The sequence below is a fragment of the Bidens hawaiensis genome, unplaced genomic scaffold (genome assembly GCF_021521415.1).
Source record: "Bidens hawaiensis isolate Kalapana, Puna unplaced genomic scaffold, B.hawaiensis_p1.1 tig00001960_1, whole genome shotgun sequence".
NCBI lineage: Eukaryota > Viridiplantae > Streptophyta > Magnoliopsida > Asterales > Asteraceae > Bidens > Bidens hawaiensis.
This window is the reverse complement of record NW_027491108.1, coordinates 2,137,917-2,154,505: the sequence shown is the minus strand read 5'-3', so window position 1 is coordinate 2,154,505 and position 16,589 is coordinate 2,137,917. Positions and strand designations below refer to the sequence as shown.

Sequence of the window (16,589 nt, the reverse complement as noted above, 5' to 3'; positions counted from 1 at the left end):
CAATACTTTTCGGACGCCACTATTGTAATATTTAATATTTTTTTTGAAACATTATCAATTAATTAGATTAAAAGGGACAAAAGACAACCGGCCTATTGCAATAAATTTGTAGTTTTCTTAATAGCATATTATTTACTACAACGGGTTAACGGCTACAATTCAAAAGCTTGGTGCAACTACCATATGAAGGAACGCCACATGGAGGCTTAATGTGATTTAAAAATAATTAGATTATTTAATTTGAAATTACAAAAGAAATAATATATGGAAAGAGATACCGTGCAAATTACTTGAACATGATAATTTATAAGTACCCTTATCTTTGGGGCATTGGCAGCAACAAATGGGATCCTTGAGAGTTCTCGAACAGGCCCGGGTATCGCCCCCGGCAACTACCTTGGGCGAAAGATCATTGCCACTAACCTACTACGATTTCTTCTGGCTAAAGATGCCTCCTGTTCACTATGTATTCTTTTATGAGCTCTCCAACATCACACAAACACAATTCATTGAAACTATTATTCCAAAACTCAAACACTCGTTATCAATCACCCTCCAACATTTTTTTCCTTTCACTGGTAACTTGATCGTATTCCCTACTTCTGCCCAAATGCCCGAAATCTGTTATGTTGAAGGTGATGCTATTGAGGTTACTTTCGCAGAATCCAACCTTGATTTCAACGAACTAACGGGAAACCATCCTAGAGATTGTGGAAAATTTTATGACCTTATACCTCTACTGGGTGAGCCGGTTAAAACCTCAGATTCCACAAAGATCCCAGTGTTCTCCGTTCAAGTGACACTCTTTCCAGACTCGGGAATCTCTATCGGAATGACAAATCATCATTGCCTCGGCGATGCCAGTACCAGGTTTTATTTCATGAAGGCGTGGACAACGATCTCTCAATCCGGGACAGATGAGTCATTTCTATCTTATGGAACTTTGCCAATTTATGATAGACTGATCAAAAACCCGAAACTAGATGAAGGTTATCTAAAGTTAGCGAATGTAGAAAACTTTAACGAAGAGTATCAACCACCTAAACTATGTCGACCAACCGGAAAAGTTCGAGCAACCTTTATATTGCCTCGGATTATACTTAACAAGTTAAAAAATTTGGTTTCAACACAAGTACCAACATTAGAACATGTATCATCTTTTACAGTAGCATGTGCGTATATCTGGAATTGCCGAGCAAAAAAGGATATGGATGAGTCGGTACTATTTGGTTTCGCCATCGATTGCAGGGCGCGAATGAATCCGACGATCCCAGCAGCTTACTTCGGAAACTGTGTGGGAGCAAGTATGGCTACAGAAAACAGCACAAAGTTAACTGGAAAAGAAGGGTTCGTGACCGCTGCAAAAGTGATAGGAGAAAATCTACATAAAACTTTAACCAGTATGAATGAAGACATGAATGAAATTAAAGCATTCAAAGACTTGTTTCCGAATGGGATTCCAAAGATGATGATCTGGGTGGCTGGAACACCAAAGCTTAAGTTTTATGACATGGATTTTGGGTGGGGTAAGCCCAAGAAGCTGGAAACAGTTTCGATTGATTATACTGAATCGATATCCATGAATGCCTGCAGAGTAAAGGATGAAGATCTGGAGATTGGCGTTTGCCTTCCGGCTAACGAGATGGAGTCCTTTGTTCGTACCTTTGAGGAGGGGTTACAGGCATACATCTAGATGCATCATGCATTATGTAACATAGTTTTAAAAGAAAAGCCTACAAAATAACTCCTTCCTTGATTCAATGAAATTCCTTGATTCAATGAAAGAGTGTTAGTTCATTAAACCAAATGTCATCTGAAAGAGTGTTTCCATGAGTGGATTTTCTTTTTCTTATATATGGACCATTAATTAGTAACTTGCATATTATTATTATTATTACATATCTTTTGCTTTGATCTGTTTTAGGATTTGAAATACAACTTAATTGGTAAAAGTGTCAAACTATTTATCGCATTATTGAAACATGATTTTAAGGGTTTTTTAACTCACCCCGAGCCCCAAATTTTTAAAGAATTCTTAGATACAAATAATTACGAGATTACATCAAAGAAACTATCATCACACAATTTTGACTCAATCTGGATGAACGAATTTTGATCTACACTTCATCCACAAGAAAAAAAAAGTGTCCTCATAGATTTCTTCCACGATATTTGTAGCAAGAGCTTCTCCTATTATTGAATTATAAGTTATGAGGCTTTATTAGGGTTGTGAAAAGTCGATTCGGTTCGGTTATGTGGCCTTATCCATAACCAAATGGTCTGTTAAACATAGGTTAGTTATGGGTCGGTTTCGGTTAATTATCCGGTGTATTTTTCTATATTTTTTCTCTTTATTCTAGTTGAAATTAGTTCGGATATGGTATTCCAGGCTCAATTATGAAGTTTCAAAGCTAAAATATGTTGATTCCAAGCTTGGTTACGATGTTTCAAGCTATGCTATAATTAGTTGCACCATAAATTTAAATGCTAGAAGCTGGATAAATAGGTATAAAAGATTGAAATAGAGGTATAAAATCTGGAAAAAAAAACATAAACATACAAGGTTCGGTTCAGATAAAGTCGATTAGCGTATACACATTAATCATAATCATAACTATAACCAACCGGTTAGTTAATCATATTCACTTAACCATGCATAACCGTTGGTTTTGTTCAATTATGCTTAATTTCGGTTAACTTTTTCAATTAACGGTCCGGCTTTCGGTTATGGTTTGATTTTTGCTCACCCTGAAGACTGTCCAAAGTTTCTATTTTTATTTTCATATTTGATCAGCTAGTCAAAATCGAGTACTCATTTTTCGGTTTAATATTATTTGTTAATCAAATCATGTAGATTTTATGCATTAATGTTGAACTTTTGTATGATACATTCAATCAATTATACTTATTTAACTCGTTTTCTTTTAATGCTAAACGTAAAACGAGTCCGTCATTATTTTGTTTCACCTGATGTTTAGTTAATAATCCGCATCACCGCATGTCTACTGCACACGTTCTTTCAACGGTAGCTACGTACTTTAAACTATTGTTCTATGGTTAGCTTAAAATGGTCAATTTGTCTATAGCTAGACAGGTAGTCTTCTTTATTTATTGTTCTATGGTTCTTTTTTTATGAGATTTCCAATTTAGCACTAGAGTTTCAATAGATTGTTTGCTAATGCTTCCCTCCCTATAAATAAATCGTTCTATTTGTTATAAAATATCCACCCTAATCACGCTATTTGCATTAATTAATAATATGTAAATAGGCTAGAAGGGGGTTATTATTCAATTTTACACCACAATTGTCAGCTTGTGTCTTGATTTTTTTTTCTTTACCGTTGACGTATAATGTACATGTTTCTGATTATTACATTGTACACTAGAAGGAAAACACAGCTACTCCTTTACTAAAAATCAAAACGGTATTTTTTTTACAGGTTAATACAAACTAGGTTGGGCTAGATTGCGATGACCTGATAAACACTTTTCTCTTCAAAATTTATTCAATTCTTTACAATATTTAGTTTCAGAAATATTGTCAAGCGTTTATATAATATGTTCTCTTTATCGAAAACCCATGTATAGAACTAAAACCAATGCCGATCAAAATTGTAGTTGTGCTTACATTTTTGTTTACTCAACATATGATATAAATTTGACAATAAACAAGATTATATTCATAATAATTAATTATATTTTTATCATAAACTATACCAGGTGCCGGTATCGTAGCACCATTTTAAGGAACCGAACCGATACCGACCAAACTCGTTACCGGTATCAGTATTCATTTTTTAAGGTTTTCTATCGATTTAAAACATTTGTTGCTACTCGAGATCCTTTTAGGCATATCACAAAACCATTGAAGCGTGAATGTACAAGCCGTCAAAACTGCTTCAAGGTTTCATATTTTATTCCTTTTTCATCTTACAACCTGCTGGAAAATATTGTAATGAATGTGAAATCAATACAAGACTCTTCATGTACATCTTGTGAAACTATTCTTAATTATGTCCATAATGAGAATTAAGTTACAATTAATACACATAAGTGAGATTTATTGTTAGATTCTTCATGAGTTCTATTGTTTATGTATAAGTAGAGGCTTTGTGACTTGGTTGAAGAGAGGGAAAAAGAAGAAAAGTTTTGAACAAAAGGATGATCATCAAAAGAAACCTTAGGTAGCGTTTGGTATGCAGGAATGATAGTAGGAATGGAATGATTCATTACGTGGGAATGAAAAAAGTGGTGTTTGGTTACTCAATGGAATGGAATCATCCATTATACATGGAATCTCATTCCATCAAAACCATTCCTTCTCACCCCCTTCTTTTTTTTCATTTCATTCCTCCTTCACCCTACTTTCTCAACAACACTACCACCTAACAACCACCACCACCATTGGCACCACCACCACCCGCCGACACCGCCGCCGCCGCCACCATTTTCGTCGCCGGAGCTACCACCGTCGTCATTGTAGGTTTTTTTTTGGGGGGGGTAAAAGTATTTTGAGATATAAGTGTTTTTATTATTTCTATTTCATTTCTACAGTAATTTTTGATACCAAACAATAAAAATTAATAATTGATTGCATTCCTATAGGTTAACCAAACAAGACAAAGGAATGGTAATGATCCATTTCATTCCCTTGTCCATTCCATTCATTCTCCCATTCCATTCCCCCTTCATTCCATTATCTCCAACCAAACATACCCTAATATATTTCTTTTTCAAGAAATATTGGAAAGGAGTACTCTCTAAACTTCATCTTCATATTTCCAAATTCTAACACACTAAACTATCCGGTGTAGCACCCCTTTATCCTAGTACTTGATCCATAAATCATAACAGTCAAAACCCACCTGCGAAATGTAATACGACATAGTACTTCAATAGTTTTTTACTGCTTGTCTATGATGTAGCACATGACAGCTTTGTAACAAGTACGAGTGTTATATGCTTCGATGTAGTACAGGTTTTATGTGTTCATTATCATAGCTTTGATAATCATTTTGTCACCGGTTTTATGTGTTCATTATCATAGCTTGGTTATTATGTGCATGCTTATATTCTTATCATTCAACCATGAAAGCTAGTTACTTTGACATAATATTAAGTAGTTATGTGCAAGGTTTTATTAATCGACCGGGAACCTATACACCACATATTCACCTGGTCCGTAGTCCGTTGTAAATAAGTTTAATTTTTTAAACGGCATCCAAATTAGGGCCAACATTGCAAACAGGGAATGCATGTTCGTCAACGAATTGATAAAAGTTTAAAATTTGGTAGAGGAAATCATACATTGCGCATGACCGAGTTAGGCTGGGAAGCTTTCTTCGTTATGTATGAGAAGTTATGTATGAGAAGAACGAAACTAACACAAGTTGTTTGGAAATTTTGAAGGTCTTTTGAATTTTATGACCTAACAACTAGGGCTTCACTTCTAACAAAGAAGTGTCAATCCGCGATCAATGAATGAACACGTAACGTGTCTAATACAATGGTCAATCTTGTTTTTTAAACGCCGGTTGTGTGATAAAAGTCTAAAACACAAAAGAGTTTAGATCGGAACAAATTCATATCAAGACGGTTTGACAACTAAAAGGGTGTCCGCAATGGGATTAGAAATGTGTACTAAGTTTGGTGACATGGGCTCGATGGTTTATTAATTTCAAGGTTATAAAATGCTTTGTTGACAATTTGACGATCGTTTTAATAGGAGAGATTTACTTTTCAAACGATCGTACTCGTTCGGATTTGAGCGGAATTTAGGATCATCGCCGTGGAGACACCGTCGTGGAGGTAGCTTCTGGTGCAAGCAACCGTCGTCGTTCAGTTTAACGAAAACCAGAGTGCTCTCCTTCCGGTACTCTCGCCGCATGATCTTCCGCCGACGAAGTATCAGTTTTCTGCCGGTAACGGAATCCAGCGGTTCGTCTCGGCGGAGGATAAATTCCGGTGTGTTTTCATCGAGTCGGTTGAGAAGTGGTGATCCAGAGGCGTTGCTGTCACCGGAGAGATATAACAGAGGGTGAAGATGAGTGACACGTAGGATTAATGAGCATGAGTAAACGGTGAGGATGAATGAGTGTAAAGATGTAGTTAATTAATGAAAGGCGCGCCAATTGGCCTGATGAAGCAGCAGGCCATTAAAATTTTAAATGTAGTGGGGGTTAAGCATTTATGATCGCCATCTCTAATTAAACTTTATTGTCCAGCACCATTTAAGATCACCACCATACTTTATCTTATTTCATGCTTATTTTTTTTATTATTTATCATACGTTGTTGTTGTATAATACATTATATTAAAACTAACATGAGTTTAAACTAGTAACTCATGCGTTAGTGGCATAATTCTTAGGATCTCAGCAGCAGCATGTCTCGACTTCAATACAAGACCAATTGGTAACAATGTGATACTTCTTGGAAAAACACAATAATCAGCGTTCGAACGACAATCATTTAGAAAAATGGTTCAATCAGCATCCGAGTGACATTGGATAATATTTATAGAGGAGCGCAAGATAGCCAGCCAATAGTACTAGTACCCTTAATATACCTTGACTTCTAAGTTCTAACCAACATCCATCGTTAGGTTTCTAGATAAATTGAGAAATACTACTCACAACATAAGCATTATCGGCCCACACCAACAGCAAATACCAAAATACTCCATTAGTGCTCCAATAAGGTAAAAGATCAACCACATGACCTAGTATACCAAGAGATCTGTCAGGCTGGATAACCTAAGGCGGACGGAGGTTTGCTCCGACTGAAGCCTCAATGTTAAGAACTTATGATAAGTGTGAACAATCGTGAGAGAATGTGGCATATAGCTCAGGAAGATAGTTCAATATTATGTCCAAACTCTCCAAAGCATTAATGGTAATTTGCGAATCATCGTGTATTTAAATCTTGAAAAACTCTTATTGAAATTAAAGAATATACTCAACGTATACACGCGCGTAACAAGTAATTGAATCTTGACAATATAAAAGTAGCAAGGTATCGAAGGCGTACCAATTAAATCCAGGTGCAAAGATAGTCATAAATAGCTTCGAAAACCAAGCCGCCGAAGCATGCTTAAGAGTTAAGACCACAAAAAGCCTTCTACAACAAGCAGACACGATGTGGGTGAGACTAGTCAACAAAACGAGGCTATGCCATATACACAATATAAGTTAAATCTCCAATAAGAAATGTGTTACTAGTCAGACGTTATATATACTCACTTATTTATCAAAGTGTCTCTTGACCCTAAACACCCACTTATAATCAACAATGTTGGCGAGAGCTAGCATGAGCGGCATCATTACAAATCCGCCTATAATGTGAGGGTACCATCACATAATAAGTGTGCTATGGTGTTGGAAAACAAGGTTGATCATGTTTAAGTAGAAAAATTAGTCAACGAATTAGGAACAGTGGTCAACGGATACATTCATGTGAGGCAAACAAAATCAAAATGAGAAAGGGTAAAGTAAATGTGACAAAGTAGTGGTAACCATAATGAGAAAGGGCGGGTAACAGACCCTAAATATCACGATAAATGATAAGTTAAGGCACAATGCTACAAGACCAACGAAAAAAAAGGATTAACGGGTAATCCAGTCGATTTGCAAGTGCTACAGACATTGCAATTTGTTTTTAGAGATATGGCATCAACATGAAGTGATGAGATGTTGGAGATTTCAAAATAGCAACCTGGATTATTTAGAGAGTCGTGTAATAACTTTCAGATTAAAAGTTATTTTGGTGATTCTCCAAAATACTTTAATCGGATAAAACTCTAAATTAAGACAAGAATTTCGTATGGAATTTGTGAGGAAGACGAACCAGAAGAAGCGTCAATCAAACAATGAACGATATATTAACCCTAAGGCAGTTTCCAGGCAGCTTCCATGTTAGATAACTGCTTATTCAAAATTCAAAATTCAAAATTCGTTAATAAATAAACTCCAAATTAAACTTATGATTATGTGTGACATAATTATAAAATTCATTTTTCTAATGAAATTTTAATGAAGCAATATTAACGAAAATAAAATTTTTCCAAGCTGACCTGGCAACTTAACCCCAGCCAGGGGCGCTGCCCCCTTGGACACTGCTAGGGGCTGCCGCCCCTAGACCCCGCAACCGGGGGCAGCCCTTGTTCGTTAGGGGCTTTGCCCCTAACATCATACTAAACTAAAGAAAGCGTGCACTCTGCGCATACCGAACTTGCTTAATGTTTATTATAATTAAATTGATCGACCAGTTAATCCAATTACACTAAAATACTAACATGAGATACATGCCACAATATGAGAATGCCACCGAAATGGGATGAGTGCAGTGCCGGCTCTAGGGTAATCCAAGTGAAGCAATGGCTTTAGGCCTCCATATTTTGAAGGCCTTCAATTTTAAGATGCTTTGTAACATATGTTTTAAGCTGGATGTATATTTTGTAAATGTGATATTCATGATTCTTAAGAAAGAAGAAAGAAACTTTGTAACAAACTAATAAGAATAATACGTGTGTTTGCTCTGTTTTAATAGTTGTTGAAATAGTTGGTGTTGGTTGTTACAGAAGACGAATGTTAAAGATGAAGAGATGATAGGTAAAAGCATTGGTAATTGTAGTTTACTTTTTCAACAAAGTAATTATGAGCTTCATAAAGACTTGTTTTTTTTAAATATTATTAAATTCAATGTATGATGGAGTGACTAGTTTATTTGTACCATAGGTTTTTTGGAAAAGTAATATAAATTAAATTGTTTCTACATTACATATACTTTTATCTTGATATACACTTTTATCTCACAAGCACTTTTATTTTATTTTTTTCTATTCTTGTTTGAGATGAAATTTTAAGTGTACATGCAGATTAAAAAATATATTACTTGAGTAACGTATTACTTTGTAATAAAAAAATATCAAAACATCGATAAACAACGAGCCAGGTGTAATAGTATGGTTAAAAGTTATAACCTACTTAATATTATTGTTGAAAACTAAATAATATGTCTAACAAAAACAATAGAAAATAAAATATATATTTGTTGATGGTTTATTTAAATATAATTTGTTTGGACGAACATTTAACCATATTTTTATTACACTTCAAAAACAACTTTAAAGAAAAAATAAAAGGCCTCTAAGTTTTACTTTGCTTTAGGCCGCGAAAAAGGTTGAGACGCCCTGGATGAGTGATAGATAAAATACTTTTGGTTGAGGCAGTAACTAGACTAGATGTGTATCATGTATGAGTGTAATGTGATAAAAGAGAATTAGCAGCAGGCCCAAAATATTTAGACAAAAAAAATGTTTATCTAAAACAATTAGCAGCAGGCCCTAAATCATATGCTGGAAATGCAGTCGGGTCAAGAGACAAGACTAAATGCAAAACCAACAAACATAATGAGCCCAATGAAAATGTGGAGAAGTCGATTAAGCCCTTTGAGAACTTGTTGTTGGGCAAAGTGTGACATCATCTAATGGTACCATCAACAAATTTCTTTTATCTGTGCTATATCTAGTAGACAAATTAAGACACCATGTTTTAAGTAATTTACAACTTTCAATATATGAGGTACAACATTTAACAGGGGCAAAACGTTATTGTAATATTAAAAATCACGTGCATTTTAAGTTTTTTCAAAATAATTACAATTTTAATCTCTTAAAGTTATAAAATTGGTCTTTAATCTTTTACTTATATATTTTTGTACTAGGATATAGCCCGTGTGATACACGAGTAATTAAAAAAATACAATAAAAAATTTAAATTGAATAATATGTATAATAACATATCTTATAAATTCATATGATATAAATAATTTTCTAAAATACATAGATTAGTAAGAATAATTTGTATTTGTATTTGTATTAAAAAATAAAAATAAAAGGTTGTGAATCTTTACCAATTAAGAAAAAAAAAAGGTTACCATCAATTCATTTAGTTGAGTTGGTAAGGCATAAACAGTTTAAAATCAATGTAATGAGTTTGATTCTCACCAACAACATATTTTTCATTTTATAATTCATAAAATGGAAATTGTAAAAATGGAAACTTGTACACTTGGCAATCTATGTGGAGGGTCTAGTTGAATAACATGTGAAAGGATTGTGTTGGTTTAATAAAATAGGTAGATTTTTACTTTTAACCCAACTGCCCGCACGGTTTTTAAACAGTCACAACTTTTTCATACGCCAATACTTTCTTAAATAAACAACATCATAAAAACGAGAATTTTATTATCTTTAATTTAAGTGTGATATTACTATAGTTTACAAATTAATAAAAAAAACATTTTATGCAGAAGTGTTTGTGGTTCGATTTTGATTGTTTTAAATTAAACGATGAGCCAACTTTACACATTTTTTTTTTCATCGAAACCCGAACCTGAAAAATAAACAACCATAAATTTATAGTTCTAAATGAATGATATCTGAAGAAATAATTTGTTTTGTTAATAAATATCTCAAACTTTGATAATGATTTTGAAAATGCAAGGGGTAAAAACTAAAAGCTCTAAACTGGCCAATGCAGGTCTCGAACCTGCGACCTACGCGTTATTAGCACGACGCTCTAACCAACTGAGCAAATAAGCCGATGCTATGTTATACTAATTCAATTTCTAAGAGGCATGAATCAAAAAAAGCATCACAGAAGGCACAAAATATCTTACGGTAACAAAGAGTTTGGTGTTTGACTACAACATAATCACAGTAGCAATCAAACAAATTGAATGTATTCAACAGTATTTTGAATCACAAATGGATTTATTTAGGATTTTAGGGCACATGAATAGATATTGATTATTATCTAGTCACATAATATATGTCATTGAGTCAGGTCACCAAGGTATTTTCATTTTTAAAGTGATTTAAGTTGTAAATTTATATATTACGATGAGATGAAAGATGAAGTAAAAGAAGCAGAAAAAGATAAGTTTACCTCACAAAATGTTAACACATATCATTGAATAAGCTATAGATGTGAATTTTGTGTTGGTCAAAAAGACTGACACATGTCTATAATACGATTTAATCATAGTATTTGATGTTTTATCAAGTATCTCAAGATCCATAGCCATCAACCATGAAACGTTATCAAGATTAATAGATTTCAATGATTAAATAGTGATTGATGTGATACAAATATTGAATCTTAGCAACCCACGAAATCGATGGTTGATTCATAGTCAACCCGATAATCCTAAAAACAAATGACAAGATGCCAACATCAACACCCTACACCACACGTTTAAGGGCCTATAAAACCACATCCTCATCTAGTTCCACTTCTTGGTCCCATTAATATGCCATTCTTGTCATATGTAGCCTCATTGTTTCTAGTTTAAATACAAGACAATTAGTGGTTATTAATTAATAATGATTCCCCTCCGTAAGTATAGAGAAGGAACTAGATTTTAAGATAGATTAATTATGATAAAACATCATCAATAACTCAATAAGTATCCTAACATTCATAATAGAGAGAAAATAATTCCTACCAATCAAATTTAAAGATACATGTCAAATCAAATAATAATAGCTATAACAAAAGATAAACTCAGTTAACATGTCCTCTCATAGTCATGTGGGACGTTCAGAGAAACGTAGTTAGAAATGATGGGTGGCAATTTAAGTATGTGAGTAGACTAACCTTGGTCACTGTATCATCAGCTTCAGGATTCATTTTTCTGCATGTGCTTGCATTTTATTTCAGTTTTTAAAATTCAGGGTGGGTGACCGATTTGAAATCCACGTAACTAGCTTGAAGGCAAATAATTTGTGGTCGAATTTTGTTTATCCCGGTAACCAGGTATTACTTATTACTTGTTCTCCATATCAAGTGACGTTTATTGGGTTTTTTTTCCCCCTCAGATCGCTAAGTTCTAATATCAAATACATTCTATGAATTCAAATGTCATTTAGATGTTTTTTCATAATCGGTCCACTTTATTAATGTAGGGCAAAAAGAAGCAGCATACAGTGTACTTGTAAGCTGCGCAATTTTATTAATGTTCTTCATTGACTTTTCTTTTCTTCAATTTTATAATAATATTTAAAGCAACACATATAAGAAACATTTTTATTTATTTTGCAGAAAAGGGTGACCACGTGTTGAAAATGACTAATTGTGGCAAGATTCATAATCTTAATAGAGTTAAAATAATATTGTTAGGCTGAAGAAATTGACGGTTGTTTACTTAAACAAGCGACGACGTGTAGTCGACACCACATGCTTCTAGCACATGAAGCCACATAACACCTCTATGCGTATACATTTTTCAAACGTTTTATATTATTGTTACCTGCTAACACGACACTTTAAAAGTATATACTTTAATAAATTAAAAGGCAAAAAGTATGTTTGTGTTATTTAGGAAATACATAACTCATATTACAGTTAACATTGGATAGAAAAGAAATAAATAATCGAACCTGGTATTAACATACATGGTGACTTTTAAAGAATCATTCTTCCTAATGTTGCAAATCAAAGATCAATAATTTGACGTATATATAAACAGAAATTTAAAAGATTAACGATCGAAGTACATAATAGCTTTTTTTAGAAGTGGTTCGATTGGCTGGTTCAAATTGTTAGAAATGGAGATAAGTTCAACTTTTGATACGTCTAATAACATGCAAAGTTGAGAGATGATTGATTCTCAAATCGAACGATTGGTCTAATATTTGGTTTTAGTCGTTTATTTCTAAACAAATTTATGTGAATTGTGACTTGATTGTCGCTTATAATAATATCAAAAAACCAAGGAGTTACGTCGATTGTAAATGTGTGACACACATGACACAACGTACGTCATAGATAAATGTATATGAGACCAAATCGCATACAACGGTGGCAATAGTTATTTTTTATATTAGTTTTTATATGTGGGAAACAGCTAGACAAGTAGGAAAAGATTTTTAAATTATGGTGATGCTACACGGCTACACGATATAAGTTGAACGACCTTTTACTTTTAAACTAGTATTATAAAGTTGCGACGGGATGCGAAACCTTAACCAAATAAACTAATAGTGTCCAAACGTTATCATGAAATCAGTCGTTGATTAACGTCAAGAAGTAACAAAATCGAAGTAATGCAGCGCATGGAATTGCAAGAAATACAAACAACCACGTAAACAAAACTCAAATTATTTTATCGGTATTGGAATGTAAATGATCTCCTCAATATTTTCGATGTGACTTATATTGAAAACGATTAAACTTTAAGATCCTCACACATATCAAATTTTGTACAATTCTTGAATAGTAGAATTTGTGAGAGGACGAGTATTTGGTTTTTAATATATATATATATATATAGGAGAAGTATAGTTTGAAAACCCTCTTGAGTTGAGAAAACCCGTGAAAACCGTATGTAACATCGTTGTTTTTTTTTGGTTACATGTAATATATGTTGTTACATTTAATACAAAACATCGAAAACATAAAAAAATATATTTTGCTATTTTTTTTACATTTTTTAGTAATTTTTATATATGTTTTCAGGAGAGAGAAAATGTAAATAAACTTTAACATTTTTTATTAACTTTAATTGTGGACTACAAGATTTAATTTTTAATTAAAAACATGTGGTTGAGAATGAGTTTCTAGAGTTTTCACAACTCAAACAGGTTTTTATTCTAACCTAACCCTATATATATATAAAATATCTATGTTTACATTTAATTAAAATTAACATGATTATTTTTTATAATTTGATGTTATTGAACTGGCAGGGCAACTACTTTGTTTTTAGATTATTATTGTTTACTCACGTGAACAAGACAATCAAGTTTTGTATTGTAACTGGTTGGAAGACCCCCACGTTGCGGAGGAGGTGTGAGAAAACCACAAAAGACTCAAAAGTTGCTAAGCGACATACGAACACAAAACATGAATTTGTTTGATAAGCAAGACTGTTTGCATAAATTCGTGTTACCAAAAGTATATATAAGTATAAAAGAAAGTCAAAACCTACCTAATGCCAAAGTCAAAAGTCCAAATTAGAGTACAGGCCACCTCCGTTTCTACATAACTTCAAAGTACAAACAAATATACACAAAGAACAAGTATGTTGCACAACCGCCCCCCATAATTGTAATATATATAATATCTACTCCGTTTAACAGTGGGTCATATAAGAATTAACTTGTTTAAATTAAACACAATGTTTTTGGACAAGATATTTACAACTTGATTAGTGGTCAAGTTGGGATTGCTTAATGTGTGAGTGGACAAGTTCCATAAGTCACAACTTTTGGCACAACGTATGAATCAAGTTGTCAATTAGATGACTCGTTAAATTAAACATGCCAACACACCAACTTATTTAACTAACAGACCTCCCCACTAATCCGTTTATAGTTTGTTTGACCTATTTTTACAACCCATCAACCCAATTGATACGTTTACAACTTGATTAGTTTCAGCATAACTCGTCAACCAGTTTGACACATTTAGATAAATGTGTTGAACGGATCGATATTATGTATGAAAGTTAGAGTTTACGCTACACGATTGGCATCCTAGTATTTCTAGCATCTGCTTTTAACTTCTATGCGTTTACTTAAAAACGTGTGTTTTATATGTTATAATTTTTTTCTGATGATTAAAAAATAAGTGTATAAAATCTGTTTGTATACATCATATTAAAAAGTCAAAGCTTAAAAAGTTAGATAGCAGTATCAGTACGTGGCATCATGCATTATCCGTAGATCACTGCACCTCCTAAAAGTCAATAGTTCGGCGAGAGGTTTTACTTCTTCAAACCAAGATCTTTCATGAATTATTTGGTTTGGAATTAACCACTTTTCAGCTTGACCAAATGATCCTGACAATGATATATGCGTCATCATATTGTCATGATACTTACAAAGGTAAAATTTTTATAACTAATCTTTGAAGAGAAGTTTAGAACTCCCTGTTGTGAATTTTAAAAATAACTCGTCTCAGTCTCAGCGTAAAGATGAAATCAGCTTCCAATGAAACATTGACGCCGGGCATCATTACACATGAAGATGAGTTTTGTGCCAAAAAAACATCGTGACGATCAGTTTAAAAGAAAAACATGTGTGACAATGAAAACATGTCAGTAATGCGTTTTACTCCACGACATCTAACTTCTTTGTTTTTGTAATTTAGAATAATTTATTAGTGTGATTCATTTTACTAGGATTTAGTTTTTCTTTAATAACTTATAAAATACAAAGTTTACAAAATTTCGAATATATCGTTAAGACGTGTTTATTTCTATTTACGTGTCGACATAAAATTTATTCAAAATTGAGGCAAGTTAGATATATTCAAAACACATAGTTTAAATTGTCAAAATATATACCCCTTACCGAGAATGCCTCCTTTAACTACTTCTTAATCAGTCAATCAGTCATACATCTTATTAATTCATCACTGATTCCCAACCAGCCCTAAATCAAGTCATTAAGACAAGAGGTTTTAATAAGATTTAACTTGACACTAAGGCTGAGGGGTGTGGAGCGCTAGAAAGGGCGCAAGAGGCCAGCCGCTCGCGCCCCAGGGCGCGAGCACCACACCACCGAGGCGCGAGAGGGGCGCGAGAGGGGCGCGAGCGCGGAAAAAGAGGCAGGCGCAAGGGGGTTAGCGGGACCTGTGGGGCGTAAATGGGCTTGGGAATGGTGAAAAGAGCCGTTGGAATGGTGAAAATGAGCCGTTGGCTCTTTATTTAATAAAAAAAAAAAAAATTTTATTCTATATATATCTATATCAAATACAAACCAAACAACAATATAAAACATACAATTTTCTCTCTATTAAACCTATATCAAACCCAAACCAACACCAATATCACATACCACACCCAAAACCCAAAATCACCCCATCTTCCAAACCTTTTTTTAAAAACATGGCTGGAAATTGGTACCCAAACCTAGATTCAGATTACAGTTACGACGATTTATGGTCGGCACCGGACCAAGCGATGTTTTATTCGGGGTCGCAACAACCATCCGGCTTTCAACCATCCAACATACAACCGTCTCCTAACTTTGTAGTTCCGGAGACACAAGAACCAGAAGGTGAAGCTGCGGGACAAAGAAGACGCGTCCACCGGAAAAAACAAGTTGCAACGGACGGGTCGGGTTCGGCTTCGACCGGAAGGACGAAACGGAAAATCACTCCGTGGTCATCGGATGAGAAGGAAGCCCTGTGTCGGGCTTGGATAGTCACTTCTGAGGATCGGCGTTGCGGTAATTGTTTTAACGTTTTTAAAAATGATTTTTAATAAAAAAGTTAAATAAAAAAGTTAAATGACTTACAAATTTATTTATGCATTTTGCAGCGGACTACCAAAAGAGCAAGGTCTTTTGGACAAAGGTTAGGGAGACGTTCTATTCGCTCGTTGGGAGTACAGAGCGGAACGCCGATATGATTTCGGGTCGGTGGACCGAAATCAGAAAATTTGTCGGCTTGTTTACTAATCTGTTCAACAGGAACGCCGGTCGTATGAGACCAAGTGGCAGTGACGATTTGGCGGTTTATAATTTCACTGTCGAAGAGTGGAAGCAGGAGTGCCTGCGGAGGTATGGGACGGTGAAGACG

At 34.1% G+C, this 16,589-nt stretch overlaps 1 non-coding gene and 1 pseudogene across 1 annotated transcript; one reads left to right on the top strand and one right to left on the bottom strand.

Annotated features, from left to right (window-relative positions):
* The first annotated feature begins 343 nt into the window (after window positions 1–343).
* Window positions 344–1,704, top strand: LOC143600712 (malonyl-coenzyme A:anthocyanin 3-O-glucoside-6''-O-malonyltransferase pseudogene; annotated as a pseudogene).
* An 8,825-nt stretch (window positions 1,705–10,529) lies between these two features.
* Window positions 10,530–10,603, bottom strand: TRNAI-AAU (transfer RNA isoleucine (anticodon AAU)). Its single transcript has one exon. It is a non-coding gene; the product is annotated as a tRNA-Ile (tRNA).
* Between the last annotated feature and the right edge of the window lie 5,986 nt (window positions 10,604–16,589).